The sequence below is a fragment of the Canis lupus genome, chromosome 6 (assembly GCF_048164855.1).
Source record: "Canis lupus baileyi chromosome 6, mCanLup2.hap1, whole genome shotgun sequence".
Classification (NCBI taxonomy): Eukaryota; Metazoa; Chordata; class Mammalia; order Carnivora; family Canidae; genus Canis; species Canis lupus.
Window position 1 is genome coordinate 28,846,463 of NC_132843.1, and position 12,939 is coordinate 28,859,401.

At 43.5% G+C, this 12,939-nt stretch overlaps 2 long non-coding RNA genes across 3 annotated transcripts in view; one reads left to right on the forward strand and one right to left on the reverse strand.

Moving 5' to 3' along the window:
* LOC140635166 (uncharacterized) overlaps positions 1-12,939 on the forward strand; it is a 337,126-nt gene that overhangs the window by 69,320 nt on the left and 254,867 nt on the right. The window lies entirely within an intron of this gene.
* LOC140635169 (uncharacterized) overlaps positions 11,653-12,939 on the reverse strand; it is a 30,289-nt gene continuing 29,002 nt past the window's right edge. For both annotated transcript variants that reach the window (XR_012032501.1, XR_012032500.1), the window contains one exon: positions 11,653-12,479. This is a non-coding gene — a long non-coding RNA (uncharacterized lncRNA). The remainder of the gene's footprint in view (positions 12,480-12,939) is intronic.

Genomic DNA, 12,939 nt, shown 5'->3' on the forward strand with positions numbered 1-12,939 from the left:
ACAGAGGCAGAGAGAGACAAAGGCAGAGGGAGAAACAGGCTCCCTGCAGTGAGCCTGATGCAGGACTCAATCCCAGGACCCTGAAATCATGAACTGAGCCAAAGGCAGACGCTCAACCACTAAGCCACCCAGGTGCCCTCCAAGTCTGATTTTGAAGGAGATAAGAAGATTGGATGAAAGTGTCCTAGATTAGTTTAAGGAAGGCTCTATAAAGCTGAAGGGAGCCCTTAAGCCAACGTTGGTGGATTTAAAATCTTAGGAGTTGGATCCTTTAGTCATTTATACTCCCTGAAAGTCCGGGGGAAGCGGTCTCATACTGCCGTAGGAAGGATGGAAAGGATTCTGGGAACAGTTTACAGTGCCTCCCCCAGGTGGGGAACTTTGAATGCTGGCTGACTTTGTCTTTGCCCTTTGAAAAATCACTTTGAGGCACAAAGTTAAGTCAGTGACTAAAGCCAAAACCCAGTGGTCTCAGCTGCCCATATCCTTCTAGCTTCTGTGAGGCTCTCCTGAGGTTCCTGTTCTCAGGGGTACCCCACAGCATCCCAGAAGTTAGACCCTGGGAGCAGGGAGAAAGGCTCTTTGAGGTCAGCGTGAAAGGCCCGTGTTGAGTGCTGTTTCTTTCTAACAGTAGCTACTGAAAGCATGCACTATGGTTAGGTAAGACTAGAATCCTGCCTTTGGAGAGACTATACCTGGCTCTGTTTTGGAAGAGAAGGGAGAGGAAGCCCATGTTTTGAACAGTGATTCTGGTATTCTTTTTCTCAGCTCCCTGAGCCAGCCCTACTGACATGACTTATGCCTACCACCCCCCCCCCACCGCCCCCATTGGATGTCAACATTCCCTGGCTTCCCTTTGGATGACTTCTGATGCTTGGGAATAGGGGTCATGCAATTCTCATGCAATTCTCCTTCCTCCTCATGGGACAGGACAGGAGGCCCTCCCCTTTACTTCCTCTCCAAATAGCCCTCCTTGCCCTAACTTGAATCCTCTTCCAGGAAGCATTTGTGGCTTACTTAAACCAAAGCTCATTATCCCCAGGGCACTTGCAGTGTGAACTGATGACACAGGGTCTGCACTAATTGTTTCTCTTTGTGTCTTGTCCTATTATTACACAGAAAGCTCTCCTAGAAATCTGTTCCTTTATCTCTTTCAGATCATTCAGCACACAATGGGGCTCCTTTTACATATAAGAAACTTCAAATGAACAATCAACAGGACTCCAAGGTCAAGATCAATACTGATGATTACTTTAGGAATCTGACTGGGAGAATATTACATTGCCTCTGGAAGAAAAACCTCTAGAAGCAAAACTAGTTTTAGGGGAAGATGATAGCATTTTCAACAGGAGGACCTTGACAAGCATGTGGAACATGCTGGTGGAGAGTCCTACAGCAAAATGGGAACTGGGACTGCAAGTGTGGGAGGCATCATCATAGGGTGGAGATTTTTCCTCTTGTCAACACATGCTTACTTAGCATAGCACTAAACCACTCTCAAAACAGTTGGGAGCATGTATCAGGCATAAAAGCTCTTCTCAGAGAAGAGCTAATCTCTGCAGAGATGAAACACTGATGTGCTAAACAGTACATAGGAAATAACCTAAGATTATTTAAATGAAAATCTAAGATGACAAAAGTGATGTGCATAATTAGTTGACAAATGAGAGATGCAGCCAGTAAGTCCGATTTGTTCCAAAGAAGGGGAAAATCCAAGGTACAAACTTACGCTGAATCTTTAAAGATGGGAGAGAAAAGGAGAAAATCCCAAGTCAGTGCAATTCATTAGCAAAATGGTAAGGTGGGAGTGTGCAAGTCAACTTTAGACATATTCCAAAATGCCCAGGAAATTCCAGTTATGAGGAGATTCCAGGTAAGGATAAGGATGTAGTTACACCAAGGAGCCTCTCTTGTCTGACATTACATACCATTGTGAGAAATAGTGTGACACAAGGCAAAGGTGGTTTGGGTTAGAAGTCATGGCCCTGAGCACTAACCCTGTTTCATCATTTACTAGGGGTGTGATCTTGAATCCAGTTAACCTTCCCAAGTTCCTGTTTCTCATCTGTAGAAGCAAGGCCTGTCTATGTTAAAGGGCTTTTGTGAAGAGCCAAAGAGAAAACATTTGTGAAAGTCCTGCACATGTTGACAGTTAAGGGATATTGGTTATTATCATTACATATGACCTCTTTAATATACACAGTGCCTTCTCCATTCTCTGAATTTTTAAAGACACCTACACTTACATCATTAATTTTTTACCTATCTTTGCCACTTGTTATTATCTCTTAATTGCTTCATAGGTTTGTAGGAGTTCTTTAGTTAGATAAAAACCTGACTGTGGGCAAGTGCCTTTTCTTAGGCATTCACTATATGCTCAAAATATTGTGGGTACATGTTAGGTGCTCAAAATATTGTTACAATGATTGGTTTCTGTATCCATGAGGACCAAAATAATCCCCAAAAGATTTCCAGAGGAAGTAGAACTTGGGGTTGACATTGATGGATGGATTGGTAACAACAGGTAATATTCAAGGCACAAGATACCTGGTGAGGAGAATGGTGTGAGCATAGTGGCAGATTTTTTTTTAAAAAGTTTTCTGGAGTCTGATTCCTCTAGAACATTCTACCAGGTTTTGAAGTCATTTATCACTCTGATGCTTTGTGAGAAAACCAAATGAAACAAAACCAAAAGAGAAAATATCCATCCAGCAGCTGGACAGCTAAGTTATTTTTAGGGAAAGGAGGAGAAGTCAGGGTTTGGGACTCAGCAAAACAATCCACCCTGTTTGGGGTTGACCAGTCCCTGGAAATGCACGAATCTAAGCATTTTCTCAGCTGTAACTCTCTAGCACGTGTATTTGAAGGGAAACTTAATCCATCTGTTTCTGATTCATTTACATTGAACTCAGTCAAAAAGCTGTTGACTTGTCCTTTGCCTGGCCAAGTTCTCCATGGGTTTTCAGGAAATCCCAATATATTATTGAGTTCTTTTTGGCATCCTAGGGTTATTGGGTTTTGTCTTTACTGGCAACTCAGGGAGAGTGGAGAGTGCTCTGAATTGGAGTCATTCCAAACTTGCAAAGCTCTGCCTTTCCTCAGAGTCTCAGTGGCTCCCAGAGCCTGCCCAATTTGGAAAAAGAACAAAGTTAATGGTACCCCAAGATTTCACATCTCTCCTTGCTCCTAGCAGAGGGATGACCCAGGAGAGGGAGAAAAGCATTTTGGAGGGGATTTGGCCAGTAGACTAATTACATACCAGATGAAGAGAGTTTTAGTTCTAGATACTGTGTGAGCTTGGGCAAAAGAAGTTCCTTTTCTGTTCTTCAATTCACCAAAATATAGTAGGAGAATGATATTGCACTTTTGTATTTATGTCCTATGGATAGCTTGTGTGGTTGGTGTGTGGTTTTGGACTTTGGAAACAAAAATATCATAGTAAGAAATTATTCTCCTGATACCTAGGTGGCAGTCCTGACCCCTTTGAGTCGAGTGTGTTCTGGGTATCCCATCTCTAGCAATGGGATGGACAATGATGAATTGTCCATCCTAACTCTTTCTTAGGCTTGGTAAGGGGTCCAGTTTGGGTGTGTAGCCCAAGTCCTAAAGGATGCTGACTGACCCACAAAGGGGTCAGATTGTTCATAGCTGAGTCCCCTAGCCTTTCCACATAGTACACACACTTGGGCAGACATGCAGGGAGATTTGTGTCCCTGGGCTTCTAGCATGGACATAGCTACTACCCCACTGGGAGAGGTAAACATGTACATTTTCTAGAGAACTTAAAACTAAAAAGAAACTTGGGAGCTCACAGCTCTCCTTTTTATTTTAAATATGAGGGAAGTTGGGGTTCCAAGAGGCAAGATAATATGCCCAGCACTTACCAGAATTGATTTGATTCCAGTCTTATGCTAAGTGTGATCATATTTAGCAGTACTGATTGAAGATATTATTAATCCCATTTTGCAGATGAAACATCTGGGATGCAAAAGAGGCTTATAATTGGCCAAAGTCAGTCAGTGGGCAGGTTACAAACTAAAAGTTGAATTCAGCTTTGCTAAAAGTCAATTGACACAGAGCTAGCTAGTGAGGAATCAGAACACAGAATCTTGGATCTTCTAACCAAATAATGTTTTGACATGTAAAAGTTGGGTTGTACCTCCAGTGTTCATGGTCTCCCCTCTACAGCATTTTCCCACTGTCTGAGATCCACCAAGGGGTTGGCTGCCTGGAGACAACAGGCCACTGGCAGAAGGAGAGAGTGACAGAGGGTAAAGCAGGTAGAGGGAAGCTGAACTCCCACCTGTTCAGAGCCAGACCCTGTGAGTGGCCTCCAAAGATTCCCATACGGCCACTATGACAGGGCAAGGTTTAGAAGCCACCCAGTAACAGGGACCAGTCAGTTCTAAGAAGGGCCAACATAGCACCATACTGACAAGACACTTGTCACTTTCCATCTTTTTTATCTATCCTTTTTGCCCCAACACACCAAGAGTTGAGGGGTTAGTAGGCGATGTCTTAAGACTAGACCAGACTTCCTTCTTGTCTTCTTTTCCTTTGGTCCAGAGCCTGGCCAGTGTTAGGGGAAGGGAGGAAATGATGTCTTGTTGGATATATGATGGAGTTCTGAGCAAGGTTTAGCTTATTTGTGCTTTGTAACAATTGGAAGTGATCAGCCAGCAAAGAGATATACCTGGGTTGTCATTAAAAATGGGTAAAGGGATGAAGACTGGTTTGAAACAGGTATTGGGAAAAAGCAAATCATTTCGTATCTGTGCCCCATGAATTCTAACTGTTCAATGGGCTGATTATCTTCTTCTTTTCCAATCATGTATCAGTGGAGGGAATATGAAGATGGAATGTGTCCTTAGATAAGATTCCTCTCTTCTTCCTCTCCCTAGGGCATATTTTGCTGGTGTCTGCACTCCCTGGTTTTGGCCAGAAGAAAAAGACCCAGATACTGCCAGGCTGGCTGTTCTTCCCAGATGAGCTATTCAGCACCATAATGTCCAGACATGGAGAGAGAGACAGAGAGAGTATGAGTGACAGACAGGATGTCAGGGGGGATAGGGACCAGGTGTAAGGGACAAAGGGAGTGGGAAATGCAGCAAACCGGAGAGGAAAAGATAAAGTGGGTAGGAAGAAGGGACAGAAGTGGAGGAAGCAGGGAGAAATGCAGAATGAGAAGGCGAGAAGGGGGTCAAGGGAGAGGCATGAGTTTGGGGTCAGAACTAGAGCAGCTTCCTGCCAGGCCTGCTGCCCAGCCGGCTGCTGAAACATCTGCATCCTAGCAGGGGTGTTTCCAAATGGAGCTACCTCTTCCTTGGACTTTTTCCCTGTGTGTTCGAGTGCCTGCCCAGTTATGCCCCTCCCAGAGTGCTTGCTTTTCCACTTACAAACCAACCACTCGTGCCCAAACAGCTAAATCAGCTCTGAACATGGGCGATGGGTGAGCATTGAGGCAACCCTAGGATCAGCCAGGGGGAAGAAATGTTTGCTCTTGGACTTACTCCACACAAGAGGAGCTAGGGTTTGCTGTAGCAATGCTGCCCTGATCTCTTTTCAAATAACTGAGTTTATGGAAAGGGCCACAGAAGAGAAGGCCTGGGGATAGAGTCACTGTATGGTCTTGGTGAGCTGTGAATCTTCTGGAGTGTCAGTTCCATCATCTGTAAAACAAGGAGCCGAGATCTCTTTCTGGTGATTTTGGGAGAAAAGACCTTCACACATTCTTATTTTGACATTCTTTGCTAACTGGTTCTTGAGTTTCAGTTGAGAGTTCAAATGAGAGTTGAAAGCTGTTATTTTCTCCTCAGTGTCTTTCATCTTTCTGCAGCATCTCAAGCCTGTGGTGGGGTCCTGCCACTAGGGTCCCCACAGTGGTGTCCATCCTCAGAGGTGCCAGATGATTTCAGGTGTTGGGGCCAACCTGCAACCCGGGAAGGAGAAAGCTTCCTCCCTAGGCATCCCTGGCTTCTGTGGTATCCTCTTAATCTCTTTGAGGGTCACCCATCCCTGGGTGTCACCCTCAAGCCAGCCTCCCCCCACCCCCCCACCACTCTGCCTTTCAACTAACAGATAATTACTGTCTGCAAAGCTACCACAGACTTGGAAGTTTCAAAGCTGATTCTATGAAAAGAGGTTCTTGTTTAGCTAGCTCTTCTGTGGGAAATCTCACTTTTAAAGGCCATCTTGCTCTTTACCCAGATGGCTGTTCTCCTGGTCCTTACTTTTCCTCCTCTTTGTTTCCATCTTTTCTCTGACTCCCATGGCCCCCGAGGAAGATGTCCTGGGCAGCGAGGCCAAGCTGGGCCCCCTTGCATGGATTCATTCCTGTGGCAGTGGGAGGTGATCTCAGGGGACCTGTTCATCCCCATGCTATGCTTGTGCAGGAGGCCTGGAGCCTACTATATGCCATTTGATAATTTATCCACTCCAGACAACATTGCTAGGCAAGAACTATCACAACCCTTTTGCAGATGAGGACATTAGGGAAAGATTATGAGAAAGATATGAAAATAGCCTAAAATCATTATCACACCTACTGGCAGAGCTGGGATTTTATTCTATTTTTTTATTTTTATTTATTTTTTTAATAATATATTTATTTTTTATTGGTGTTCAATTTGCCAACATACAGAATAACACCTAGTGCTTATCCTGTCAAGTGCCACCCTCAGTGCCCGTCACCCATTCACTCCCACCCCCCGCTCTCCTCCCCTTCCACCACCCCTAGTTTATTTCCCAGAGTTAGGAGTCTTTATGTTCTGTCTCCCTTTCTGATATTTCCTACCCATTTCTTCTCCCTTCCCTTCTATTCCCTTTCACTATTATTTATATTCCCCAAATGAATGAGAACATACAATGTTTGTCCTTCTCCGCTTGACTCATTTCACTCAGCATAATACCCTCCAGTTCCATCCACATTGAAGCAAATGGTGGGTATTTGTCATTTCTAATGGCTGAGTAATATTCCATTGTATACATAAACCACATCTTTATCCATTCATCTTTTGATGGACACCGAGGCTCCTTCCACAGTTTGGCTATTGTGGCCATTGCTGCTATAAACATCGGGGTGCAGGTGTCCCGGTGTTTCATTGCATCTGTATATTTGATGTAAATCCCCAACAGTGCGATTGCTGGGTCATAGGGCAGGTCTATTTTTAACTCTTTGAGGAACCTCCACACAGTTTTCCAGCGTGGCTGCACCAGTTCACATTCCCACCAACAGTGTAAGAGGGTTTCCTTTTCTCCGCTTTCTCTCCAACATTTGTGGTTTCCTGCCTTGTTAATTTTCCCCATTCTCACTGGTGTGAGGTGGTATCTCATTGTGGTTTTGATTTGTATTTCCCTGATGGCAAGTGATGCAGAGCATTTTCTCATGTGCGTGTTGGCCATGTCTGTGTCTTCCTCTGTGAGATTTCTGTTCATGTCTTTTGCCCATTTCATGATTGGATTGTTTGTTTCTATGGTGTTGAGTTTAATAAGTTCTGTATAGATCTTGGAAACTAGCCCTTTATCTGATACGTCATTTGCAAATATCTTCTCCCATTCTGTAGGTTGTCTTTTAGTTTTGTTGACTGTATCCTTTGCTGTGCAAAAGCTTCTTATCTTGATGAAGTCCCAATAGTTCATTTTTGCTTTTGTTTCTTTTGTCTTCGTGGATGTATCTTGCAAGAAGTTACTGTGGCCAAGTTCAAAAAGGGTGTTGCCTGTGTTCTTCTCTAGGATTTTGATGGAATCTTGTCTCACATTTAGATCTTTCATCCATTTTGAGTTTATCTTTGTGTATGGTGCAATAGAGTGGTCTAGTTTCATTCTTCTTCATGTGGATGTCCAATTTTCCCAGCGGATAGTCTTTCCTCCTTTATCGAATATTAGTTGACTATAAAGTTGAGGGTCCACTTCTGGATTCTCTGTTCTGTTCCATTGATCTATGTGTCTGTTTTTGTGCCAGTACCATACTGTCTTGATGACCACAGCTTTGTAGTACAACCTGAGATCTGGCATTGTGATGCCCCCAGCTATGGTTTTCTTTTTTAAAATTCCCCTGGCTATTCGGGGTCTTTTCTGATTCCACACAAATCTTAAAATAATTTGTTCTAGCTCTCTGAAGAAAGTCCATGGTATTTTGATAGGGATTGCATTAAACGTGTAAATTGCCCTGGGTAACATTGACATTTTCACAATATTAATTCTGCCAATCCATGAGCATGGAATATTTTTCCATCTCTTTGTGTCTTCCTCAATGTCTTTCAGAAGTGTTCTATAGTTTTTAGGGTAAAGATCCTTTACCTCTTTGGTTAGGTTTATTCCTAGGTATCTTATGCTTTGGTGCAATTGTAAATGGGATTGACTCCTTAATTTCTCTTTCTTCAGTCTCATTGTTAGCGTATAGAAATGCCACTGACTTCTGGGCATTGATTTTGTATCCTGCCACACTGCCAAATTGCTGTATGAGTTCTAGGAATCTTGGGGTGAGTCTTTTGGGTTTTCTATGTAGAGTATCATGTCATCGGCGAAGAGGGAGAGTTTGACTTCTTCTTTGCCAATTCGAATGCCTTTAATGTCTTTTTGTCTGATTGCTGAGGCTAGGACCTCCAGTACTATGTTGAATAGCAGTGGTGAGAGTGGACATCCCTGTCTTGTTCCTGATCTTAGGGGAAAGGCTCCCAGTGCTTCCCCATTGAGAATGATATTTGCTGTGGGCTTTTCGTAGATGGCTTTTAAGATGTCGAGGAATGTTCCCTCTATCCCTACACTCTGAAGAGTGTTGATCAGGAATGGATGCTGTATTTTGTCAAATGCTTTCTCTGCATCTAATGAGAGGATCAGATGGTTCTTGGTTTTTCTCTTGCTGATATGATGAATCACAGTGGTTGTTTTACAAGTGTTGAACCAGCCTTGTGTCCCGGGAATAAATCCTACTTGGTCATGGTGAATAAGTTTCTTAATATACTGTTGGATCCTATTGGCTAGTATCTTGTTGAGAATTTTTGCATCCATGTTCATCAGGGATATTGGTCTATAATTCTCCTTTTTGATGGGGTCTTTGGTTTTGGAATTGAGGTGATGCTGGCCTCATAGAACGAATTTGGAAGTACTCCATCTCTTTCTATCTTTCCAAACAGCTTTAGGAGAATAGGTATGGTTTCTTCTTTAAACATTTGATAGAATTCCCCTGGGAAGCCATCTGGCCCTGGACTTTTGTGTCTTGGGAGGTTTTTGATGACTGCTTCGATTTCCTCCCTGGTTATTGGCTGTTCAGGTTTTCTATTTCTTCCTGTTCCAGTTTTGGTAGTTTGTGGCTTTCCAAAAATGAATCCATTTCTTCTAGATTGCCTAATTTATTGGCGTATAGCTGTTCATAATATGTTTTTAAAATCGTTTGTATTTCCTTGGTGTTGGTAGTGATCTCTCCTTTCTCATTCATGATTTTATTAATTTGAGTCTCCTCTCTCTTCTTTTTAATAAGGCTGGCTAATGGTTTATCTATCTTATTAATTCTTTCAAAGAACCAACTCCTGGTTTTGTTGATCTGTTCCACAGTTCTTCTGGTCTCGATTTCGTTGAGTTCTGCTCGAATCTTTATTAACTCTCTTCTTCTGCTGGGTGTAGGATCTATTTGCTGTTTTTTCTCTAGCTCCTCTAGGTGTAAGGTTAGCTTTTGTATTTGATTTCTTTCCAGTTTTTGAATGGATGCTTGTATTGCGATGTATTTCCCCCTTAGGACTGCTTTTGCTGCATCCCAAAGATTTTGAATGGTTGTATCTTCATTCTTACTAGTTTCCATGAATCTTTTTAATTCTTCCTTAATTTCCTGGTTGACCCTTTCATCTTTTAGCAGGATGGTCCTTAGCCTCCACGTGTTTGAAGTCCTTCCAAACTTCTTGTTGTGATTTAGTTCTAGTTTCAAGGCATTATGGTCTGAGAATACGCAGGGGATGATCCCAGTCTTTTGGTATCGATTCAGACCCGATTTGTGACCCAGTATGTGGTCTATTCTGGAGAGAGTTCCATGTGCACTTGAGAAGAATATGTATTCAGTTGAGTTTGGATGTAAAGTTCTTTAGATATCTGTGAAATCCATCTGGTCCAGTGTATCATTTAAAGCTCTCGTTTCTTTGGAGATGTTGTGTTTAGAAGACCTATCAAGTGTAGAAAGCGCTAGATTGAAGTCACCAAGTATAAGTGTATTATTATCTAAGTATGTCTTAACTTTGGTTATTAATTGATTGATATATTTGGCAGCTCCCACATTCGGGGCATATATATTGAGGATTGTTAAGTCCTCTTGTTGGATAGATCCTTTAAGAGCTGGGATTTGAAAGGGAACTTGGCATAGTTGGATACTGTCTTGGGGACATGTGACAAGGGGGATACTCAAGTACTGCCTCTCCTCTGCTCCCAGTGGGTCTCCCATTACTCCCAAGTCAAATCCTTGTCACTTTTCAAAGCCAGATCCAGACTCAGTCCTGCTGGGAAGGTCCCCTAGTCCTCCTTCTCACATCCTTGCTCTCCACGTACTGTCTCAAGCTCTTGCAGGGTGCACAGCAAAAGCCAAGTGAGTTCATTCTCTAAGTGGGTCTCCTTCCTCTGTTGGGACCAGGAGCTCTTCACTGGCCCAAATGGGGCTTTCATGGTCTGGCTCCCTGACACTCTTGCTTTGGATGCTGCTAAAGAAACTGAGTGATGAGTATAGATAAGCCACAGGAACTTCTGGGTTCCCATATGTCTGGCTTTGACCTGAGCTAGTTTTGTCTAGAGCCAGGGGCAAGCAGCATCCCTCTGCGTGGAGGTTCTTAGCTGGATTCCCACTGAGGAAAGCAGAGTGCAAGGGAACAGCTAGTGGCCCACATCACCACCCTGCCACAGATAGGTCTACTTCTAGTCTAGTGTCCCTGTCCTCAACGTCTGCAAACTTGCTGGCATTACTTTCCTTATCCTCACCTGTGTACCCTGAGCTTCTGTAGAGCCTGGTGCTGGTAGGTAATGGAGTCACATTCACTAAAGCCACCTGCTGACACTCCTCAACATCCTTTTACTAAGACACTTAGCTTCCCAGATGGAATTTCTTATGTACTTTCCTATAAATCTTGGTGGTAGCCTTATTGGGAACTGCTGTCAATACCTTTGGGTACTCTTGATTCCCCTGGGCATGGCTACTTTCTGTGCTCTGAGCCCCATACCCTACTTCAGTCCTTCTGTCCCAGGCACCACTGCCATCTGCTACTGGGCACCAATGAGGCTGTCACCACCCCCTCCACAATACAACTGACACTAGAGACAGGAGCTGTATAGAGTCAACATGTTAGAGGATGCCTCCTTACCCCTCTGTGTGACATGCTTTTGGTGCCATTACAAGTAGAAGCCTATCTGTGATACCTAGCAGCATTTTTGATGAAGTAGCTTTTTCTGGATTCTTTTTTTTAATAGCTTCTCTTCCCCTTATACCCAAGACAGGGCTGGATGGGGAGATGGTATAGGGGATAAGAATCATGCTGCCCTCAGATGACCTTCCTTTACCAACTACTACCACTGTGTTCCTGGGCCAAGCTTGGCTTCCAGACTCCTCTTTATTTTAAGAGGGTTTTCTGTCAGGAGGATGCTTAGCCCCTCATGGAACAGATGCCCATGGATTTACCTTACCTGGTTTTTAGACCTGTCTTGATTCCACTGGGAACCCACTGCCCTGACCCCCTGTGCCTCTTTACCATCTCCTTTGTGCTCTTTCTGCCCGTGCTTTCACCATGCCCTTTCTTCTGCCTGGAGTGAGTAGAGGTATACTTCTGTGTTGTGATGTCTGCTGGTACATTTCCTCCACTCTAAGCAGCTAAACCTCATTTCTCCTTCAAGGCTCACCTGAGCCCCCTGACTGCCTAGAAGCTCTCCCCTTGATTATTGAGCTCTGTACCATAGCTCCTTCTGTTTAGCTCCTCCAACCTCATTTGGAACCACCCATATGGTTATGTGATCATTTTACCTGTACCATAAATAAAATGTTTGCATTCTCTCAGAGTTCCTGTGTTGAAACCTAACCCTCAGTGTGATGGTGTTTGGATGTGGGGCCTTTGGAAGGTGATTAGGTAATGGAGGTGGAGCTGTTATGAATGGGATTGGTGCCCTTATAAGAGATACTCCAGAGTGCTCTTGCTCTGTGAGGATATAGCAATAAATGGCTATCTATGAACCAGGAAGTTGGCTTTTACTAGACACAAATCTGCCAGTACTTTGATCTTGGACTTCTAGCCTCTGGACTGTGGGTGATACATTTCTGTTGTTTATAAGCCATCCAGTTAATGGTAATTTGTTATAGCAGCCTGAATGGACTAAGACATTCCCCAAGTTGTTCTGTTTCTGATGTCTTCTCTCCCGTCTAGACTGTGTACTCTTTGAGGTCTCAGAGTCTGTCATTTGCTTCTCTTGCTTCTTGTAAACCACTCACTGCTTGCTGGTGCTCAGCAAAACTTCAATGCCTGAGTGAGTAAAAGCAAGGACATGGTTGATATGGGGTTGGGAGGTCCTGGTAGCCCAACTCTGTCTAGTGATTAGCCCCTTTCTTTGTGCTGCCTTAAAATCTGTCCTGAACTGGTTAATTAAAATGCAGTAAGAAGTCTGGGAACTGGCATCTTCTGTTTTGTAAACCACACTTTATTTGGTTCTGCCCTCATCTTCTCAGCCACACAGTTGGCAGCCCTGAAAGGGAAAGTGCCGACAGGTCCCTTCCAGGTGTTGCCTCTCCACCTCTAAGGAGGAAGATTTAGTTGTATGGATTTTGGCAAAGGTTTAAAACCAGCAATAAATAACAGAGAAAATTCAGCATACCATTCTGCATATTTTATAACTCAGTCTAATAAAGAAATAATCCAAGATGGCACCTGCTAAGAAAACTTAGTTTATTGAAATATGACTGTAATATAGAAAGGATGGCTAATG